Source organism: Panthera tigris, chromosome D1 (genome assembly GCF_018350195.1).
Source record: "Panthera tigris isolate Pti1 chromosome D1, P.tigris_Pti1_mat1.1, whole genome shotgun sequence".
In the NCBI taxonomy this organism is placed as follows: domain Eukaryota; kingdom Metazoa; phylum Chordata; class Mammalia; order Carnivora; family Felidae; genus Panthera; species Panthera tigris.
The window spans coordinates 70,832,590-70,850,736 of NC_056669.1; the positions used below are offsets into that span (position 1 = coordinate 70,832,590).

An 18,147-nucleotide genomic window follows, 5' to 3' on the forward strand; every position below is an offset into this window, starting at 1 on the left:
TATATAAAGAAAATGTGTTATTTCCACGTCTCAGCTATTGTGAATAATGGTGTAAGGAATGTGGGGATACAGATAGCTCTTTGAGATACTGATTTCATTTCCTTCAGATATATGCCAAGAAGTAAGATTGCTGGATCATATGATATATATTTTTTTAAATGTTTATTTATTCTTTTTTTCAAATACACAATTTTTATTTTTGTTTTGTTTTGTTTTACTTTGAATTAATTTTTTAAATTAATTTTTAAAATTTACATTCAAGTTAGTTGTCATATAATGCAACAATGATTCCAAGAGTAGATTCCTTAATGCCCCTTACCCATTTAGCCCATCCCCCTTCCCACAACCCCTCCAGTAACTCTCAGTTTGTTCTTCATATTTTAGAGTCTCTTATGTTTTGTCCCCCTTCCTGTTTTTATATTATTTTTGCTTCCCTTCCCTTATGTTCATCTGTTTTGTATCTTAAAATCCTCATATGAGTGAAGTCATATGATATTTGTCTTTCTCTGACTAATTTCGCTTAGCATACTGCCCTCTAGTTCCATCCATGTAGTTGCAAATGGCAAGATTTTATTCTTTTCGATGGACATTTGGGCTCTTTCCATACTTTGGCTATTATTGATAGTGCTGCTATAAACATTCAGATGCATGTGTCCCTTCGAAACAGCATACTTGTATCCCTTGGATAAATACCTAGGAGTGCAGTTGCTGGGTTGTAGGGTAATGTTTATTTACTCTTGAGAGAGAAAGAAGAGAGAGAGAGAGAGAGAGAGAGAGAGAGAGAGGGAGACAGAGAGACAGAGCATGAATGGGGGAGGGGCAGAGAGAGAGGGAGCCACAGAATCTGAAGCAGGCTCCAGGCTCCGAGCTGTCAGCACAGAGCCCGATGCGGGGCTTGAACCATGAACTGTGAGATCATGACCTGAGCCAAAGTCAGACACTTAACTGACTGAACCACCCAGGTGCCCCAATAGTTCTATTTTTAATTTTTTTAGGAGCTTCCATACTATTTTCCATAGTGGTTGTACCAATTTACATTCCTACTGACAGTGCATGAGGGCTCCCTTTTCTCCATGTCCTCACCAACACTTACTTATTCTCTCTTGTCTTTTTGATGCTGGCCATTCTGACAGGTGTGAGGTCATGTCTCATTGTGGTTGTGATTTGCATTTCCCTGGTGATGAGTGATGATGAACACCTTTCACGTATATGTTGGTCCTTTGTGTGTCTTCTTTGAAAAAAAGTGTCTATTCAAGCCTTTTGCACATTTTACAATTGATTTTTAAATTAAAAAAAAATTTTTTTGCTCTTGAGTTGTATGAGCTCCTTAAATATTTTGAATATTAACCCCTTATCAGATATATAGTGTGCTAATTTTTTTTTTAACCATTTTACAGGTTACCTTTACATTTTGTTGACTATTTCTTTGCTGTGCAGAAGCTTTTTAGTTTGATGTAGTCCCACTTGTTTATTTTTACTTCTGTTGCTTGTGTTTTCTTTCGATCTTGTTAACTTTAATGCTCCACATTTATCTTGATCACAATGGTGGTAACCTCTTCGTCAACAACCTTGTGAATTGACGAGTTGGCTCTCGTTCTTCTGTCCATCAGGCAGATATACTCTCCTCAGCTGGTCTGACTTAGGTATGGAGCCTCCATTCTTCTTCTTTTTGTTAATATAATTTTTTTATCAAATTGGCTAACATACAGTGTGTACCGTGTGCTCTTGGTTTTGGGGTTAGATTCCCGTGGTTCATCGCTTACATACAACACCCAGTGCTCATCCCAACAAGTGCCCTCCTCAATGCCCATCACCCATTTTCCTTTCTCCCCCCACTACCCTCTCCCCAATCAACCCTCAGTTTGTTCTCTATATTTAAGAGTCTCTTATGGTTTGCATCTCTCCTGGAGCCTCTACTCTTCACATGACAAGACAGGAAAGCACAGATTGCTGGGTGATCAGCCTTCTCAAGTGGGATGTTGGCTTCTAGGCACATTTTCATAAAGTGCCAGAGAACACTTTCTCTGTGTGCACAGTACTTTTGTACCGAAGGGATGCAGTTAGGAGCCTCTGCTTCTTCCTCACCTTCTGCTCTTCAAATTCTGCCTTCCTCTTGGTATGAGTCTTTGACTTAAGGTGGTCACTAATGGTGGGCTTGCGAACATGATTCAGAACCACGATGTAAGAAGTGCAGCAGAGTTTTCCTCTGTCTTTGTGCAGCTCACTTCGAAACTCAAAGTCAGTGGCTGGATCCAGGGGAGTCCCATACAAAGCAATCTTAGAATGGTTTGGAGCAGGTGATGCTGTCACTACAAACCTTTCCATTGTGACTTCGAATAAGGTTCCAATCAGTTTCCAGTTTTTTTTCATCTTGATACTTAGTAGTGAAGGGTCTCCAGTGCAAAACCAGGGATGCTTGAAATCCTGACATTTTTGTTTGCTCAAACTTGGAGATGCCTTCAAATCAGTTTTTTTTTTTTAGAAGTGGTGATGGGGAGTTAGTTTCTGGGGCTGCACCATATTTTCCGTGGGGTGCTGGGAAGTCATGCCTTTATGTAGGATTGGGGATGCCATTAGGGGAAGTGGACGAGACCTGGTGGGAAGAGAAAGCAGAAGGAAGAAGAAAAGGATCAAGGGAGTTAAGGAGAAGGAAGAGCCTTGCTGCGCCTCCCCCCACCCCTCCCCATCGCCCCTGCTATTGACCTCTAGGGGTTTTACAGTTTTGGGTCTGACAACTAAGTCTTTAATCTACTTTGAGTTAATTTTTGTGAGTGGTGTAAGATAAGGGTCCAATTTCATTCTTTTGAATGTGACTAGTTATTGAAGAGATTCTCTTTTCCTTATTGAGTGTTCTTATCTCCCTATCAAATATTAGTTAACTGTACATATGGGTGATTATTTCTAGGCTTTCAGTTTTTTTTCCACTGGTCTATGTGTCTGTTTTTATACTTGTCCCATACAGTTTTGATTCGTATAGCTTTATAATATAGTTTGAAATCAGAAAGTGTGATGTCTCCAGCCTTGTTCTTAAGATTGCTTTGGTTATTTAGAGTCTTTTGTGGTGTCATTTGAATTTTAGGATAGTTTTCTGTTTTGTGAAAAAAAAAAACGCCATTGGAATTTTGATAAGAATTAGATTGTGTCTGTAGATGGCTTTGTGTAATATGGACACTTTAACAATATTAATTATTCTCAGCTGTGAATATGGTATGTCTTTCCATTTATTTGTGTCTTCTTCAATTTCTTTAATCAATGTCTTTTTTTTTTTGAGAGAGAGAGAGCGAGTAGAGGAGAGGGGCAGAGGGAGAGAGACAGAGAGTCTTAAGGAGACTCCATGATCAGCATGGAACCTGATGTGGGGCTCGATCCCACAACCCTGGGATCATGACCTGAGCTGAAATCAAGAGTTGGGTACTCCACTGACTGAGACACCCAGGTGCCCTTTCATCAATGTCTTATAGTTGTCAGTGTATGTATTTTTCACCGCCCTGGTTAAATTTATTCCTAAGTATTTCATTCTTTTTGACGCTATTATAAATGAGATTTTTTTCTTTATTTCTTTTTTAGATAGTCTGTTATTAGTGTATAGACATGTAACTTTTTTGTATGTCGATTTTGAATCCTGAAACTATACTGAATTCATTTATTAGTTTTAACAGTTTTTTTTTTTTTGGTGGATTCTTTAGGGTTTTTAAAGAATATATAACATCATGTCATCTGCAAACAAAGCCAGTTTTACTTCTTCCTTTCTGATTTGGATTCCTTTTATTTCCTTTTCTTAAATAATTGCTTTGGCTAGGACTTTCAGTACTATGTTGAATGGGAGTGTTGAAAGTGGTCACCATTGTACTGTTTTTGACCTTAGAGGAAGAGATTTTAATCTTTCATCATTGACTATGATGTTAACTATGAGTTTGTTATATCTGTTTTTTATTATGTTGGGGTATGGTTTTTTGTACTCAATTCGTTGAACACTTTTTTTTTTTTTCACAAAAAGACACTGAATTTTGTCAAATGCCTTTTCTGTATCTGTTGAGGGGATCATATAATTTTTTATCCTTCATTTTATTAATGTGGTGTAAAATGTTTATTGATTTCTGTATGTTGAACCTTCCTTGCATCCCAGGGGTAAATCCCACTTGATCATTCTAACTGAATTCAACAACACATTAAAACATTCATATACCAGGTCATCTTAATTAACCTTTCCTTTCTCATTTTCAGAAGCTTTTTCATTGGCTTTTCCTGGAGATGGCTGTTCTTTTTGGTCTCCAGAAGGGGACTTTTAGAGCAACGCTTTTGCCTGGTTCTCTCTGGCTCAAACCAACTAGATTTTTGCTCTGGGACAAGCAGGAGCTTCAGGGAAAGGAGTGTGTGGGCAAGAAGGAGCTCACCCCTCATAGACCAGGCAGGAGCAATCACCCCTCAGCCCCCAGCACACATACCCTCATTCACTTTCTGCTTGTGATTTGGGATGTGCTGTGTGCTCTGACTCTGACTCCCTCTGTTTCCCCCTCCACTGTCATTAATCACATTTCTACAGTTGCTTTGGTCTATTTTGGGGCTTGCTAGTTGATTCTCTAAGTTTATCTGGGGTCAGTATCACATGGTGTATACTACTTGAAAATAAGTCTTGTTATCTGGCAGGAAAAGTCCCTTAATTTATTTTTCTTTTTCAGGAATAATCTTAGTTATACAGTTCAGATTTAACTCATGAAGTTCTAGGGAAAAAAATCCTGTGAGGATTTGGTTGGGATTACACTGTATCTATATATCAGCTTATGGTAAATTTACATTTCGTATCTATGTCTATCTATATGCAATAAATTTTCGTTTATTTTGGGCTTATTTAATATCTTTTCATAATTTTTGTTTTTTTCATTAAGGAACTTGTACATTTTAAGATTCATTTTTATATACCTTAAATATTTTTGTTGCTCTCGTTAATGCTTTTTCTTCTAAATTTCACTTTATGTTTGTGCCAGTGTCTAGGACTCTACTTGACTTTTGTGTGTTCGTTTCTGTCCAACTTTCTAAGCCATTTTATGAATTAAAATAGTTCATTAGTAGGTACTTTGGAGTTTTCTATATTGACAACGAGAGTGACTTACCAGCTCATGCTGCATTTTAGGAACAATTAGGGAAAGCCATGTCTCCCCAGACGTGACTGGTGGATCCAGTCGTGTGTAAGGTGTGTGACAGGAGGGCACAGCAGAGGCCTGATACAGCCCCCACTCACTCCCTTGGCTGTGTGCACTGGCTGATGTGGCAGCCCATCATATCAGCTGCAAATGATGACAGTTTGGGTTCTTTCCATTCTTACAAATTCTCTTTCTTTCTACACTAGCTAAGATCTGTAGTACAATAATGAATAGAAGTTAGTGGGAGCTGGGCATTTTTATTTTGTTTTTGGTTTCATAGGGAATGCTTTCAACACGTCGTGATTAAGTATGGTATATATTTTTTCTGGGCAGATGCCCTTTAATCTATTTAGGGAGGGTCTATTTCTTTACTAAAAGATTTTATTATAAATGGCTGTAGAATTTTACAAAGTTGGTTTTATTCATCTACTGAGTTGACCATAAGGTTTTCCTTTTTTACCCTATTAATGTAGTGAGTTTCCTTCATCTATTTTCTAATGTTAAAACAGCCATGAATTTTGGGGCTAAACCCAACTTGGCCGTCGTATATTATTATCCTTTTCATATACAGCTGGACTTCTTGCTAATATTTTATTTAGTATATTTTCATCTATGTTCTTACATGAAATTGGCCCATGAATTTCCTTTCTTGTGATTTGCTGAGTTTCAGTATCAAAATTATGTCAGCTTCCTAAAATGAATTGAAGTGTGCTTTCTTTTTTCTTGTTCTCTGGAAGAGTTTGAGTGAGTTTGTCTTTTTTTTTTTTTTTTTTTTTTTGAAATGATAGAAACTCATCTGTGAACTTCTCTGTGCCTGGTGTTTTCATTATGGAAAGCTTTTAAAGTACTGATTAATTTATTTGGTAGTTATAGATCTATTTCTTCCTGAGTCAATTTTGGCTAATTGTATTTTTCTATAAATTTGTCTAGAACAAGTAACTTATTTATTTAACTTGTTTATGATTTCAGTGATATTGCAGAATATTCTTGTCCATATAATATTATCCATAACATTCTTTTATCTCTGCTGCATCTGTAGTAATAAACTCCCTTTTATTGCTAATATTGATTATTTGTGTTTCTTTTATTTTTTTTTCTGATCTCTCTCCCCCCGCTCCCCACTGATCTTTCCAAAGGTTTGTCTATTTTATTTGTATTTTCAAAAACTATAACTCTGTTGATCCTTTTATTTGTGTGTATATTTTGTTTTGTGTCTTTGTTGTGTTTTGCTTAATGTTTGTTCCTATATTAACTATTTTTCTTCTGCTAATTTCTTTGGAATGATTCTCCTCTTGTCTAAAATTTCTTATACTGTTAGAAGTTAAAAATCTAATTTTTATATTTTCTTGTTTTCTAATTTAATGCTTCAATTTTTGCTTTTAATTTTACTTACCTGTATACTACATTATTTTTATATATGCATTTTCATAATCATTTGGGTTTGTTTTCTAATTTCTGTTATAGTTTCTTCTTTGACCTCTAATTTGTATGTTTAAAATATCTAAATATATGGGGGTATATGTATTGGGGTAGAGATTGCAGTCTATAGGATACCACTCATTTGAAATTTGTGGAGGCTTGCTTATGATCTAGCAGTCACTAGTCATTTAAAAAAAAAGAAAAAGAACGATTCATAAATCCTTGAATGTGTATTCCTGATAACTTGAATGCAGTGTTGTTTATAAACACTAAATCTAATCTGTGTCATTCAAATATCCTATACTGTTACTAATAATTTTTCTGCTTCCGCTATCAATTAATGACAAAATTGTGTTGTAATCTCCACCTGTGATTCTGGATTTGTTCATTTTTCCTTGAAATTTTTCAGTTTTTATTTTGTATATTTTAAGATTGTTGTTGTTATTATGTATATCCTCACTATTATATCTACTTGATGGGCTAATCTTTTTATTTTTATGTAGCAAATCTCTTCATTTCTATCATAGTTATTGTCTTGAAGTTTGTCTTGTATTATGTGAATACGTTAGCACCAGAATTCTTTAGGTAAATATTTCTGTGGTATATCTTTTGGAGCCTTTAACTTAAGCTGTTTTGGGTCTTTTTGTTTTAGGTATATTATAAACAGAACATAGCACACTTTCTCTCTTTTTTCTGTACTTCTCTCTTTCTCTTTCTCTTTGTGTGTGTGTGTGTGTGTGTGTGTGTGTAATGCACACTTTATAATCTTTGCTTACAATTGGCTAATTTGATTCATCCCTCCTTACTGTGTTTACTATTATTTATTAATGCTTGCCCCCCAGACTTCTTTTTTTCTTCTTTTTTATTGCTTTTTTTATTACTCATTTATTTTTTCCTCTCTTAACTTATTTGAATGGTAATATTTATTTTTATCTTTACATATATTCTTTTAGTTATACATAGATATTATAGAATTTATTATAACCTAATAAGGTAACTCTAGATATTACAGCGTTAATCATAACCTAATAAGGCTGAAGTTAATTTACACCTCTATTTTCCTCCTCCTCAAATAAAAGAAACTCAGAACACTTTGACTTACTTTAGTCATCCCCTTTTGAATTCGCATGCAGTATTTTAGATTTATCTTGTTTTCTCTTACCCCATAAATGAGGTATAATTGTTTCTTATAGTCAAGATTTGTTTGGATTTCCTGAAATAGTTACAAGTAAGTTTGCTCACCATTCTTTCTTGTATCTCAAATTTTCCGTCAGGCATTACATTTTTCCTGCCTGAAATCAATCCTTTAGAATTTCCTTTGTGGGGTGCCTGGGTTTCTCAGTTGGTTAAGCATCCAACTCTTGATTTCGGCTCAGGTCATGATCTCATGGTTCATGAGTTTGAGCCTCACATCAGGCTCTGCACTGACAGCGCAGAGCCTGCTCGGGATTGATTGTCTCTCTCCATCTCTCTCTGCCCCTCCCCTGCTCATTCCCTCTCTCTTTCTCTCAAAATGTATACATAAACGTTGAAAAAAGAGAATTTCCTTTGTGGGATTTTTACCTGCTTGAAAATGTCTTTAGTTCACCCTTAGTCTTGAAAGAGGGTTTCTCGGTGTATAGAATTTTAGGACCATTATTCTCTGTAATCAGATATTTTCTCATTGTCAGCTGACTTTCATCATTGCTCTTAAGTGGTCACCTATTGATCTAATTCCTCTCTCTCTCTCTTTTTTTCTTTCCCCTTTGGAAACTTTCAAAATCTTCTCTGTCTTTGTTCTTTAGTCTTATGAGTTTTCTTTAAAAAAAATTTTTTTTAATGTTTATTTATTTTAGAGAGAGACAGAGAGACAGAGCATGAGCGGGAGAGGGGCAGAGAGGGGGATACAGAATCCCAAGCAGGCTCCAGGGTCCGAGCCGTCAGCACAGAACCTGACACGGGGCTCAAACCCATGAACTGTGATATTATGACCTGAGCCGAAGTCAGACGCTCAACTGACTGAGCCACCTGGGCACCCCAGTCTTATGAGTTTTCTATGGTTTGTGTATGTTTTGTATTTTTTCTGCTTAAAACTCATTGGCATTCCTGGGTTTGAAAGTTGTTTTGTCTTTCAAACTTTCTGAGAAAAATTTCAGCCACTATTTCTTTGAATATTACTTTTCCCCCTGTTCTTTTTCTTCTCTCCCTTTGGAAATCTGATTAAATCCTTGGTAGACTTTTCACTCCTTGGCTTTACTTCTGTCATGTTTTGTCTCCCTTTGTCTTTCTGGGATGCATTTCAGATCAATTCTTTTGTTCTGTCTTTTACACTAATTCATCCTTGAGCTGTGATTAAGATCTCTAATGAGTTTTTTCATTTTAATTGTTATATTTTTAATTTATAGAAGTTCCATCTCAAATCTGGTTCTTTCTCAAATCTGCTTGGTTATAATTTATAGCCTTTGTTCCTTGAAAAATATTTCCATGACTCTTTTATTTCTTGAAGCTAAATTCTCTAATTGAGTCCCTTCACACACCCCCCCCACCCCCCGCCGGCAATGGGTAGTGTGAACTCAGGTCACAAACCTATATGAAGGTCGTTAATTCTTGGGAGAGATTTTACTTTCCTTTACTCAGTGGTGAAATTGGGATACAACTTTTCTTGCATCTTCTGTATAGAAGATTATTTCTCATTTACCCTTAACATTGAGCTTCTGGTCTTTTGGACTCTATTTGATCCTTTCCCTAGTCCCTAGGCTTTGTGCCTAGTTTTCCCTACCCAATACACATGTGAAACAGAACTTAAGGAATACAGTAGCAGATGTTCTTAGGGCAAAAACTCCCTTCAGTTCTTGCTTCTTTTCCCTGGTTCCTGCTTTTGCTTTCCTCCTGGCCTCTCCAGATTTCTTATTTTTTGCCAGCTCAGTGATGCATTTAAAAAACATCAAGCATCTTTGTCAATCCTTTCAAATTCTTCTCATGGAAAAGTATTTTAGAATATGTGGTCCATCATATTGCCAAACACAAAATTTCTGTGTGAGCGTTGTCTATAAGAAGGGGACACAGTTGTCAACTAAAAACCAGGTGCTGAAAAATAGTGGCATAGTATGGAGTTCCTTAAAGGGTATGTTGTCTTGATCGCCACTCAACTTACTAGCTGTGTACCTTGGCAAATTTTAGAATCTCTCTGGGTCTTTATTTCCCCATCTTTAAAATGGGGATAATAGCAGTACTGATTAGTTTGGATTTTTTTTTTTTTTGAGAAATAAATGAATTTATTTGTATGAAGTACTTGGAAGAGTGCTTGGCACATAATAAAGTGCCCAATATTATATTTCATTGAGTTTAAAATGCCATAGATTGTAAGATGCCCTGTTGCTTCATAAAAAAGAAGATATGCTTTAACTTAAACTGTAACACAGTGCCAAGATGCCATTGACTGAAACATGTATCCCAATTTCAGATGCTAAAATATGAAAAAAATGCACCTTAGAACCACCTGAGTATAGTAAAATGTAGCTATTATTGTGAATGGATACATATGAGTGACAAGGCAGTGACTGAGAAACAGAATCGTAGTCTCAGAATTGATAGGACTTTAAATGTTTGTAGGTATTTATTCCATCCTACTGTCACCTCATCAACTTCTGGACTCTAGCCATATTGTGCCTGAACTGGAGCCAATGTCCAGAGGCTAACTGTTAGACAAACACAGTATTCTACCATCTCCTACAAGACCAAGGAAGATAGGAAAAGGGACTTATATTTACTGAGAGACTTCTGTGTCTAGCACTCTTATGGATGCCTTAAATATAGCACTGACTTTAGTTTTCATAGTTAGGTTAATTCAGATTGTTTGCTATAATAAACAACCCCCCAAACACATTATGTTTATTTCTTGTTTATCCCTCAGACTGATGTGAGTGGGGTGGCTCTACTCTAAATCATGCTCAGGACTCATCTTCTTCCATCTTTTGGCCTCACCGTGTTGGTGTGGCTTTCCAGTTGCTCTGGCATCACTTAACGGGCAGACAGGGGAAGAGAGAGGGCCATGGAGAAAGCATACCTACCATTATAACTTAAAACTGTTCAAGACCTCGCAGCTTTATTGAGTCCTAGGTAACTCTTTGGAGGGAGAAATCACATAGGTTAGAGTGGTTGGAGATGGCCTCCCAGATGAGGTGGGATTAGAGCTGCGTCCCGAAACCTTGGTATGACCTGGAGATAGAAAAAGAGAGTGGAGGAGATTTTGATCTGGACGTGTTGGGATGCCATGAGCAATGCATAGCATTATGGAAGAGCAAGATGTTTTTGGAGAACCATGGAATCCCCTGTTGGGTAATGACCAATATTTGTTGAACTCCTACTCTGAAGTAGACACCATGCAGTGCACCGTTTCAACGCTGCTGTGATATGCAGCGTACCAGGCAGAAATGAGCCTTGATAATACAGCATTCTGTAAATTGGCTGTTTTTTCATGTTTGACTCACTCTATGCCCCAGATCGTATGCTTCTCCCTCCTATGTCTTCTTTCCCAAGGGTATATAGACCCCTTCAACCTGGGGCCTCATCATGACTCAGAGAGGGAAATAGCTCGCCCAGCGTAACCCCTGAGCGTGATTTATGAAACAGGATGTATCCAAATTTTCACCACGCTGGAGCTATTCAATTTTCTCTAATGGCTTTTATCTGAGAGTTATGTCTGTTCGTGGCAGTCACGACCAGTAAGTCATTAGCTTAAAGTATACTGATTGTTAATTTTAGCACCCTGGGATCTGGGCCCAGTGAGAGAGGGCTCTCGCTTTTGCAAATCGGAGCTAAGGAACATTTGAGCAGTTGGCTAACATTCACATCAGGAAAAGTTAGAAAGTAAGAGGGGATAATTAAAAAGTGAAAGAGTAAAAAGCAGTTGACTAGCTGGATATAGTTCAGGAGGCTGTAGACTGGCCTCCATCTGGCTGCCCCCCCTGCTGCTGGCTACTTGTCCTCACCAGAAGAGAAACAGAACCAGTCTGATTCTGAGCACCCCTGTGTGCCAGGTACTTCACATCTGTGATCTCACTGATCCGCATAGCAGTGCCATGAGGAAGGAACCATTACTCCCATTATCTTTATTATGTACCCCACTTCACAGATAAGGACACTTAATGCCCAAGGTCACACAGCTAGGCACTGACTCCGAATTTGTGTTCTTAAGCAACAGGGGTTCTGGATGGGGGTGGCCCAAAGGCCCGGCATAGCTTCTCTCGGGGGCTACACTCTGCCTAAGGTCTTGGACGTCTGGGGTACCAGTGTCTCACTTTCGCCTATTAGATGATCAGCAGCTCAGGGCCAGCTCCCAGATGGCAGTAACTGCAGTTTCCTTGTGTGGTTCAGGGCTGGGTGCTCCTCTTATGGGCAGCTGGGGTGTCATAGCCCTAGAATCAGGAAGGGGCCACCCTGAGATACAAGATGGAGCAGCCATGGCTTTCCTGGTTCCAGGAATTTTGGGCTTCCCCCTGGGACAATTACACATGCTCATTTAAGAGAGGCTGCCTGGCAGTTGGCTTTGACAAGCTGGAGCCCTTTAGAGGATGGGCAATCATATTGATCAGGGACTGGGGCACCTGGACCTCAGCAGGGAGAGTTTAACTCTGGCTCCTTTCTCTCAGACCTCTGAGGACTCGTGGACATCTCTGCATCAACCTGCCTGTCTTATTCCAAGGCTGAGCTGAATTAGACTAGGATTCCCTGCGGTTTCCTATCCACTGGTCATTCTCCTGTGCTTGACAGCTACAGCAAAGGAGAAAGAGCATGAGTAATTATCCTAGATTTATAGATGGGGAACTGCCAGAGCCATTGATTTCCCAGGGAAAATCACACTGAGCCTGAGTGGGGTCTCTCTGGGCTCTAACCATACAAAGCCTCGTTTGGATTTCTCATGGGGAAGTTTCTGGGAGTGAGAAAACCCGAATGCAAGTTCCAGATATAGCTCAGTTTGCTGTGTGACCTCAGGCAGATCTCTTCCCCTCTCTGAACATGTCTTTCCATCTGCCCATGTTAATCTCTCTGTGATTCAGTTTTATCATCTGAAAAATGGGGCTAACACGAGCTGTTCATAAGATTATTCTGAGGATGAATAACTATAAAGCATTTACAACAGTGCCTGACAAATAGCACCCTCTTCTCCCTCTTCTCCTCCTACTTATTATTAGTATCATTATAGTTATTATTACAAGGGAATAATCTCTAAGGCCTCCTATTAATTCTAATACTCTAACAGTATGATGTGAGCTCCTCCAGGAAGGCTGCCCAGATTGTGGCTGGAGGGCTCTAGTCTTGCCCCGGACATATTTGCGCAGGTGGGATTCTTGTTACCTTTTAGGTAAAGCCTAGAAGGTAGATGTATCCAGTTAATCAAGGGGAGGCTTGGGGCCTTGTTTGTGCTTTGTTGAAACTGTTCTGGCTCTGGAATTGAGGAGCAGGGCTGAGGTCTGATGCACAGTCCTTCTCGGCTGCCTGGCCAGGGTCTTCAGGGCCTGAGGGGCAAGCCCAGCTCCTGTGAGCCCTGAGGTCTATTCTGCCCACCTGCTTGCCTCTGTTGCCTGACAGCTGTGAGGGCCCACCCAGGCTTCCTCCAGGGAGCTGGAGCTGTCTATATTTCATGAGGCTCAGTCTATTCAGTAGGGCTAGGTGACAGCTTGCTTAGTTTCTTGCATCTCCCCTGGGAATGAGGGTTCTTAGAGTATCTGATTGCTGCAGCATGCTGGCCACCCCAGCTAGCAATACTGAAATATCTCGAGGACTGCTGCCATGCTCCCACAGATCAACAGTGCCTCGAGTTGGGGTGAGGAGGGAAGCTCATTGCTGTTACCTCCCAAAGCTCATTGCAGCTGCCCTCCTTTTTACCCCAGGTCTCCATGCCTCCAACCCAGGGCTTTGGTGGTCCCCTTGGGAGTTGCACCTGTCTCTTAAATGGACCGCTGCTACTGGCCCCACTCCCTGGAGTCCATCCACTTACTGGTCACCATGGGAGCTGAAATTTCACTCTGATCATTTTACTCCCTTGCTCAAACCATCAGTGGCTCCCTACCACCCACAGGAAAGAGGCCAAAGAATCTGTTCCTTTCGTATGCAGGACCACGGAAGCACCTTCCCTCCAGCGCCCTGCGAGAGATCTGGGTCCCTGAATACTTGCTTCACTTCCTGGTCTTTATGCCACTGCTCACACTGCTCTCTTGGCACTGAATGTCCTTGTCCCATTTCACCTGGCAAAATCCCACCCTGCATTCAGGACCCACTTCAGATGTCGTCTCCTCTAAGAAATGTGGCCTACTTTCCCAACTGAAAGTGGCCACTCCTTTTTCTGTATTCCCACGCTACTGGGATCGTTTCCTCTAAACTCCATCACCAGCCTGGGGTGCTCACTTCAGCCTTCTAGAAGCCCTTGCAGTTCCTTAATCTCCCCGTGTTCTTCCCTCTGTCTGCCCACCCTTCCTTCCACACCTTCCTTTCTCCTGTGTTTTCACACTCCTCTTGCAAGTGTCAGCTTTGAAGTCAGGCCTTGACCCCTTTTCCCCACCTGTTCTCACCTAGTACTGCTGGGAAGCCCTCTGGACCTCCCTGAGCACCCACTTGCTTCTTTGGCAGTTTTTGCAGTTGTGATGCAACTGTCCATTGTCCCTGTCTCTCTGTCTGGGAGAACCTGTTGGGTCACAGCTGGGGGTGGGGAGGGAGCCTGCTTAGCCAGGTGTGATCAGGCAGTGAGGGCCACAGAAACTCAGGAGGGGACAGGTGGCTCTGTGTCAGTGGGTGTAAGGATGCAGAGCCCTCTCCCTGTAGCCTGCATGGTTGGAAAAGGCCCTCCCATCACCCTCTCAATGAATACTCATCACAGTGCAGCAGGATAGGCACCTGCCAGGGCTCCTTCAGTGAGAACCCATCCAGGCAGTCAGGAAGTGTTAGTGATTCTGATAATTGTGCACCAGGTACAGAGTCAGGAGCGGGGTGGGGGATATGGCAGTGGGCAGGACAGACCTCTAGTCCCTGACCCTGGGATCCTCAGGGGGGAAAACATTAAGCTACTAATTTCAGTTAATTGTTTAGTTACAATTATGATAAATTCTAGGGAGGAGAAAAATGAGGGGGCAGAGGATCACATAATGAGGGACATGACTGAATCCCCACGTCTCATTCCTCTCCCAGCCACCCCTCCCCCACCCCACCCCCAGCTGCCTCCTCCCAGTACCCAGCGCTGCATTGGAGTTTAACTGCTTTCCACAATATTTGCTGTCCTGCCCCTGTTGACAGCCCTAATGGATTCTGCAGATTAAATAATCTCAGCCTAGCCTCGAGCTGTATTGGGATTGGCCCATTAGACAATGGCAGAAACCGCCCCAGTCATTGTTCTAATTGAATAATTTGCTGTAAATCGCCTCCATTTCCTTCTGAGCCCAAGCTGGCTTGTTAGCCAAATGGAGGTGAGCTAGGGCTGCCTCTAATGGGATGTAGGAGCAGAAATGAGCTGTCTAAATGAGCCGTTGTCTCATTGGGCATGGAATTAAATCAGAGACACTTAAGGCTTCAAGTCCTTCTTGTAAACTAGCCTTTCCTGGGATGGGAAGGCATAGCCAAGAGCCTTCAGAACAAAGGCTGCAAAGCTCCAGGGTGAGATTTCCAATGAGTTAGGAAGGGCTTTGGGTGGGGTTAAGGGTTGGGGCTGGAGGTAATGGAGTTTCCTCTTTCTTGCTCACTTCTGCATGTGTCTTTTCTACCCCTCTCATGGGCAAGACAGCATCTCTGCCCTGAGATACATTTCTCAATAACTCCTTCCATGAGGAGGAACACTTCTTCTTGAAGCTACCATGTGTCAAGCACATGATTTTTATTTTATTTTATTTTATTTTATTTTATTTTATTTTATTTTATTTTATTTTAATCTATTAGGGGCTTTTGCAAGTGATCTCATTTAATCTTTATGAAGCTCCTAGGAGGTAGGTATAATGGAGGGAACCACATTCATGGGTGTTCATGATTTTCTCAAGCTCAGGTACCAATCTGGTACAGAGTCAGGATTTGAATCCAGATCTGTCAGACCCCAAAATTCAAGTTCTTTTTGCAATAACATTGAGGACAGACAGTGTGGGGCAAAGGGGCTACTTTGAATCCACTCCCTGACATGCTATGTAGCTTTGGAGGTGTGTAATCGGAATCTCTCTGCTCAGTAGGATGAGTCCAGTGCAGGGCAGTAGGGGAGGCGGCTGCCGGGGCAGCAGCCTTTGGGGGCTTTCCTGAGGGCTGCATGCTTGAAATAGGCTTCTCTGTAAAGCTAGTGACACTTTAGGCTTTAGCTGGGACTGTGGTTTCCTCATCTCCTGATCCCTTTGGGGCCCACAACTGTCCACACAATTCTCGCAAAAGGAACCAAGAAATGAGGAACAGAAGAGATGTCCCCACTGTCCGTGCCTGTCTTCTTTGTACCCTTTGACTGCAGTCTTTGCAATCTGCTTCATTTCTGCAGGGACCGTTGTTCTGTCCTCCGGCTGCGTTATTGAGAGCCGGCACTAGACGAAGCTGGAGGACACTCACAGTCCTTCCGGGGGATGGGAGCAGTGGGAGGCACTGGTGACAGGGAAGAGGGCTGGCTGGCTGTGAGGTCTTGGGGCTGGGTGTAGTTGCCACCATGGAATGGAGTCGGGCTTCCTATTAGCAAATGCCTGACATGTGCCACTCGTTTGTTACCATCATCATCTCCACCTGCTCTAGCACCTCCCCTCTAAATCCTAAAACCTTGATCCTAGTCCTCTGTCACCTACCAGCATTGTGATCTTGAGCAATGCATATACCTCCACTGAATTTCTGTGTCATCAGTAACAGGGGGATGGTGATGGTATTCAATGAGTTAATACCATATGAGGCATTTAGAACAGTGCTTGGCTCATGGTACACACTCAGTAAATATTAGCTCTTATTATTGGTGGAGACATTTTATAAACATCAGCTGGGTTAAACTCTTGGTCCTTCCTATCTCACTTTCCAGATATTCTCTCTTACCTGTGCCTCATCCGCACTGAATATGAGCCATGGCTCTCCTGAGAGCCAATCTGACTCATAATCCTGGCTTCAACCATGCAGATCATTATGTAGGGTCCTGGGATCAGTCCCACATTGAGCAAGATTTGGTTTCAGGCATCAAGGAGTCTTGTCCTACTGGGGAAAAGAGGCAGGTATAAATAATATAGTCTGTGAATAGGTCCTTGATACAGATGCTTCCCAAATGTCCCCAAGAGGCTTCTCTAGCCTCGGGGAAAACATGCAATCACAAGAACGAAGGTTTTGTTTGCTGGAAGGCTCCACTGGCACAACTCTGGGAGGCTATGGGTGAAATGGTTGAACAAGGATGTCTCATCAGGGCATTTAAGCGAAATCAAGATATATCAGGTTTATTGTTGTGTTCCCCTCGGCTAGGAGCCCAGTGGTCCCTAACGAAACGGAAGCAGATGGTTTGGACATGACTTGTTCCTACTGTGCTCTAGCTGGCTTCTGCCCAAAGGGCTCACAGATCAGCAGTTAGGCATCTGTTCTAGAATTTCATGGTCACCAAGCTATGTTTCTAGAATCTACCTCTTAGAAATTCACATCATTCTCTTGCATCCTTCTGCTCATGACAGCGCTCCCTTTTTCTAGGTCCATCAGATATGACTTGATCAGGTCCAAAGGTCCTCCAATACCAAGGGCATGCTTCATCTCATCACAGAACCCTAACTGCTTCACACTTCAAAAGGGCCTTGCAGCTTCCTTACCGCCTCCGTGTCCTCACCTGCCATAAGCTCAAATTCCTTCTTGACTGTTCTTACTCTGTACCCCTTTCTTCTTTGTGACGGAGATGGAGGTAAAATGAGATCTGCTTGCTCACTGCTATCTGATGACGTCATAGCATTCACTCTGAAAAGCTGGTATTTCCTTTTTGAGTTCAAACAAATTGGAAAGGGAACAGTTACCTCCTTTTGTTGTTTTTTTCTTTTGTGCCATCCTTTTGTGCCTGCCGACTCACTGGATTTCAAAAATATACTTTTTCAGTAATGATAATAATGCTAGAAATAACAATGGTGATACTCCTGATGTTGATGGGCACTATCAAAGCTTTATATGCTTTGTCTCATTTGCTGCATCTCCCTCGACCTAGCTGACCACAGGGCAGGTATACAATGGACTCTCTGGGCATAAGAATAACAAAGGCTACTATTTATCGAGCTCTCACCCGGGCCTGACAGTTCCATATTCTTTATGTCTTGTCATTGCTGTAATAGCCCTGTACAATAGATATTATTACTCTCAGTTACAGATAAAGAATTAGGGCTCAGCAGAAAGGTACTAAAAATGTGTTCCACTCATCTTTTCAACAGACCCATAGAGTGCTTGCTGCATGCCCGGCTCTTGGCTCAGTGCTAGGAGCACAAAGGGTCCCTGCCCTTGAGGGGTTCATACTGTGGTGGGACCCACAGACTGGGAGACAGGCAGTGGCCATGAGTCTCTGGAATTACACAATTCCCTAGTTTATTCTGAGCTCCTGTCTCCCATACTTTTCAGATCAACTGTCTTATTCTTTATTCCAAGCATCATAAAGGGT

The 18,147-nt window shown here is 41.2% G+C and overlaps 1 protein-coding gene and 1 pseudogene across 1 annotated transcript in view; one reads left to right on the top strand and one right to left on the bottom strand.

Moving 5' to 3' along the window:
• The window catches only part of INSC (INSC spindle orientation adaptor protein), a 159,465-nt gene that overhangs the window by 48,250 nt on the left and 93,068 nt on the right, over positions 1 to 18,147 (top strand). The window lies entirely within an intron of this gene.
• On the bottom strand, positions 1,561 to 2,325 carry LOC102972944 (annotated as a pseudogene).